General features: G+C 49.5%; 1 pseudogene; it reads right to left on the reverse strand.

Moving 5' to 3' along the window:
* Positions 1-770: 770 nt before the first annotated feature.
* LOC119309934 lies at positions 771-1,404 on the reverse strand (annotated as a pseudogene).
* Positions 1,405-5,497: the final 4,093 nt, after the last annotated feature.

The raw sequence follows: 5,497 nt of genomic DNA on the forward strand, positions 1-5,497 counted from the left end.
TGCACATCGAGAGGATTTTTGCAGGTTGTCACTTCTTGGGAACAACATCAAAATGGACACAAATGAATGCATTGTTTACCAAGTTCCATTTAGGTATTGTGGATCAAACATGCCCACAAAATTGGCTACTTCTAATTTGTCACATTTTAGCAGTGACTCGAAAGAGAAAACAGTCAAGTACTTATTAGCTTTCCTGTTTTGGTGGTAGACAACAAAAATGGGCTTTTGCTCTTCTTAAACTTCCTTATTAGAGGCAGGCTATTGTTCCATTATCGCTATGATAGTGGAACACGACGCGTGTTGTGCGATCCATGGTATGAAAAACAACAATCCTTCTTTTTCGGTTTGGTTACACATGATCCATTTAACATGTTAAATGTGTATAAATAATTGTTTTGTATCATTCTTCATGCACAAGTCAATCCCCTTCTACTAGATCTCGCACTTCATAAGCGTATTTGCAAGAAAGCATTTTTCGGCACAACAACATCAAAATGGACACAAACGACTTATATTGAAGTACATTCCTCATGCATTTTGTAGATCATGCATGGCCATAAAATTGACTTATGGATAGTATGAAAAAATCGAAATTTCATCTATGTTGTCTATCGTTATTAATCTGAGGATAACAACTGGCATCGATCAACAAATGTTTGAGGCATCAAAATTAATTTGGACACACTACCGGAGGGATTGCTACTAGCTGAACCTTCCTGATTGGTCGCTACCATCTCCGATCCACAAGCTGATGGACGCTCACGGTTCCGTCATATCGGCGCCGGGAGCCCAAGGGACCAGGCGGCGAAATCACCAAAGTGATCGGCGTCCCTGGTCGTGGTCAGGGAGAGCTCCTCCTTGGCGTCGGCGCCGTCGAGGTGCGCGGCGACCGGGGCGGGCGCGGCAGACGGGGCAGGTGGGCGCGCGCGTGAGCAGCCAGCGGTCGACGCACTCCCGGTGGAAGCCGTGGCGGCACGCCGGGAGCACGCGCACCTCGTCCCCGGCCGCGTACTCCGCCAGGCACACCGCGCAGTCACCGGCTTCGGCGTCATTCTCCTCCTCCTTCTTCCGGCCTCCGGCGGCATCGTGCGGCTGCTGCTGCTGCTGCTGCAGGACGACCACCCGCACCGGGATCCCCTCGAGCGCGCGCTTGGTCGCCTCCCGCGGCGGCGCCGGGCCGTCGGCGTCGAGCCCGCCGGGCTCTTCCTGGCGGGCAGCGCGGAGGCAGGCGTAGAGCATGCTGAGGACGATGTAGGAGATGCTGGCGACGAAGAGCGCGGCGGTGGTGATGCTCAGCACCCTCTCCAGGTGCGCCTCCTGCGCCTCCATGGACGGGTCAGCCGACGCCGAGGGGGGCGCCGCCGGCGCGGTCAGGAGGCGGCGAGCGGCCCAGCACCGCCGCATGGCTGCATGGTGGTGATAGTAACGGGCGATCGATCGGGCGGCTAGCTAGCGCTAGCGGCTCCTGGAATTAATTAGGCCCGGACGGGAGTAGTACCAGGTTGGGTTTTGGGAGAGGCGTGTGAGGCCGACGCGTGCTTTTATGGCAAGTAATTGGTAGGGGGTGTGGGGTATAGCTGTACGCGTGCGTGAATGGATGGTGCATGCGGTGGTGAGAGACAGGGGTTCGTAGCGTAGTACGTAACCGATCCGCGTGCATGCTCCGTCCGTCGGTCCGTGCGGCCCAACCAGAAACGGCGGCCAGCTGCGTCCGAGGTGTGGGTGTGGCAGGAGACGGCGGCGCACGCACAGCTAGAGCGTGCGTGGCAGTCTTCGTCCCAGCGCGGTGCGGTGCGGTGGTGCCCGGTGACGGTGGGGAGATCCATCGGTTGGGGAAGGAGAGGCGTGCGAGACTACGGGAGTAGCAGCAGTCGTTCGTTCGTTCGTGCGCGGCACATGCAGGCTGCTTTGGCCCTCGGAATGGTATTTTGTGTACCTACGTAGCTGGAGCATGGGGTTGCACATATCTGCGGAAGCCGCACGAGGGAATGTGTGAGGGCTACGTAAGCCTTGGGCCTTGGGCCTTGGGAATGGTATTTTGGTAATACTAGCAACCAGCCTATCGTCTACGTGTACGTGTACGTATGTATACTATGGCGAATCGGGCTACGAGCAAATTTCACATGGTAAACATGATATATCTCTGTCCCTGGCGCTGGAACCCTAGCCGCCGCCAGGAGACCAATCTTCCAGCGCCGTCCTCCGGCGGCTCCCCTCCGCCGGCGACCTCGGTCGTCAGTGGTGAGGGGGGCCGCCGGATCCACGCGTGTGGATCGTTTTTACTCTCTCGTAGTTTAGATTTTTAGGCTGTTCATCGTCTTCGTTTCGGCGGCAACGATGACAGCGCTGAATAAAGATTCTTTGGATCCTTCCTTGACAAGGTCATCAGTCCTATGGTTGGGGATGGATTTGGAAATCAGTCTGTTCAAGCAAGGATGGCGTGGCGGCGGCGGCATCCTCGTGGTGGACATGTGTCCTCGGGCTCCGCCGTTGCGACGGCGTTTGCTCCAGCGTCGAAGCGGAGCTTGGGAGGTAGTCCAGGAGCGGATGCAGATTGTGGTCTGCATCGACGACATCTGGAAAACGGAACATGTGCTGAGTTCGTGGTTCATGGATGGCAGGTATGGTTTTCTTCTGCGACGTCTTAGTCGTGGTGGGGTGCCAGATCTGGAGTTCGATCGCGTGTCCGGGGTGTTGCCCCGGTCTGATTCGTTCGACGGTAAGGGCTTCACTTTAGGTGAGCCACCTTGGAGGTCCGCAAAGCTGCATATCAGCGATGGAGCCGCATCGAGCTCGGGTGAGGAGGTGATCCATCATTCTTTTCTTCGGTGGCTGTTGTCGTGGTGCCGGAGGCAGGTGATGGGCGTTGGTGTCAAGCTCAGAGATGTTCTGCTAGCTTTTCAGTTTTGTCATGTCGGTCCTTACGTGATTTGTAATTTAATCTTTATGATATGAATGAGACACGCATTACCATGCAAAAAAAACATGAGCGCAGGTGCCTGCAAAAAAAAACATGAGCGCAGGTGGGTGTCGGAAGATCGAGCTTCGAGAAACTGTGAGCGTCTTACAATACATACTATAAACTCCCCTGCAAAAAAATTTATAAACTCACAGGAATTAGGTGCCACATGGGCTGAAATAGTCGTTGGAAAGCAGATACATTTTTAAAAAATGGGGAAAAAGTCACTCTCTCGATTCAAGATCTTCGCTTCCTTTTTCAGTTCCATTTTATTTGAGATGAGAGACTTTGAATCGTCACAACTTATAAAGTCTGACGACTTTCCTTTTACTAAAATTTTCATTGTTGTCGGCATTGACATGTAGAATAAGACTCTCTCTTTCTCCTCATCCAGGTGGCCTAGAAGTATATCTCGCTTTTTGGTATGAGTAACTCCTTTCGGATGGACCATGCTTCACTTTCCGGTATCAGGTATATAGCATTTACTCTTAGAAAGAGTACCAATTGCGACCTCAAGAACGAACCACCATTAGCATTTCAACAAAACCTTGTTTTTCAATCTAATTGTTCTATAGATGATAGATTCATGCTTCGAGTTCAAGATACATGGTTGGCGAAATTTCTCCTTTTGCTAATTTCAAAGATTCGATTGAGCCTTTTTCTCTAGTCTCTATTTACAAAGATAATTTCATCGGATATAGAGGATTCTACAGCATATTTTAGAGGTCTTGTTTGGTTCGTAGAATAAAAAACCATAGGTATTTTCTTCAAATGAATAAATCCAATGAGTTCACTTCATGGAAAGGGATTTATCTCCACACCCACAAATGCTCTTGCAAAAGTCAACGCATGAAGCGCTCCACCCATACCGAAAATTTTCCCCTTATCTATATACAGTAGCGCACGAAGGTGGGGATTTATCTTCGTTTCAGCGATTGGGATTAGCATATGCGGTGCCCTAGTTCTCCTCTAACTTTTGCCTCCATTCCGGCCAATGTGCCTCCAGCGTCGCCGCGGAATAAAATTGACAACGACACTGATTGAACAGTACTAGTAATATACAATGAACCCTCCCCTGATTTCATGGTTGCATTCATGATCTGCCGTCGCTACTGCGAGCACACCTACCCGAGGGCTAAAGAGTTGAGGCAATCTACCACAACCTCGGTTTAATTCAGTTGCCGGCGAGCGTGGCCTCCCACGGTTCTGAGTTATGGCTAGCTTCTCTGTTCAAGCCATGTCGCCCGAGCTTCAGGTTGCATCCTCCTCTCCATCCTGAAGTCGAGTTGTTCTGTCACGCCAGTACATGGGTGCGAGGCAAGCAGGCAAGTTTCCCGTTTCACTCATCCTTAGTAATTCGATTCTTCTTTGCTCAATTAGGCCCACTTGCAATTCATGTTTTTATTACAGTTATGCTTACCAACAAGTTCTTGGTATTATCGTCTTCGAACATTGCATAGTTAGGAAATGGCGAACTAAACTTTATCAGTATGCCAGACAAGCTGGGAAACTTTATGATGCCACCAGCCATTCATTTTAAGCACACATATATAGCTCTTAATTCATGGTGATATGAATGCGGATGATTTAAGGAACAAAGTGATGTTCCAAAATACCTTGCACTTACCTATGTTGTTTACATATGCTTACCTATGTTGTTTACATATGCTCATTCTCTATTCATGCCCATATAACCAAATCTCATCGAAATATATTGCAAGCAATTCCAGCAGCAATATGCGAGGTATCATCTAGTTAAAGTTATGTACAAACCTCGCACAAATGCGATATAAAGGACAAAACAAGTACTCTCGAGTCAATATAGAACTCAAATGATTAGCACCGGTGATGCTCCAAAGACTAGCCTCTTGCTTAATCTTGATCATGACGATGGATGGTAATGAGGACTGAATTTTAGAGTCTCGTCCATTTATCTCGTTCTATAATGCCCAAAACACAGGCATGACCAACGACGTCATAGCTCTAGAACGACTTCCATGTAGCCCAATGATGTGATACAATCAATCCTCGAACCAGTTGAAATTTGCACATGCATCAATGCCTATGTAGTCACAAATCATGCCCCAAATGTGAATGAAGAGGCGGTATTTGGAAAAAATGGGGACAACAATTCCTCGCCACTTTATGCCTTGGTAGATGCATGTAGCCAATTATGTTTTTCCTTCTTTTGACAAGTGTCAAGCTAGACCGTGAAGACCTTTGCACTACTGGAATCCAGTTATTTGTTGTCTGCTGGTTGGCTGACGGCAAAGAAGGTTTTTGCCGTCCGCTTACATAAAACGGACGGCAAAGAATGGTCTTTGCCATCAGCAATTTCTTACTGACGGCAAAGAGGGAGGTGGGCCCCACTAACGAGCAGCTAAGAAAAAAACTAACGGGAAGCTCTTTGCCGTCTGCTAGCGGACGGCAACGGGATTAACCTAACTAACGGCAGCCCCCACCCCGCCTCTCTCTCTCTCTCTGTGTGTGTGTGTGTGTGTGTGTGTGTGTGTGTGTGTGTCTGTCTGTCTCTCTCTC

Source organism: Triticum dicoccoides, chromosome 5B (genome assembly GCF_002162155.2).
Source record: "Triticum dicoccoides isolate Atlit2015 ecotype Zavitan chromosome 5B, WEW_v2.0, whole genome shotgun sequence".
NCBI classification, from domain to species: domain Eukaryota; kingdom Viridiplantae; phylum Streptophyta; class Magnoliopsida; order Poales; family Poaceae; genus Triticum; species Triticum dicoccoides.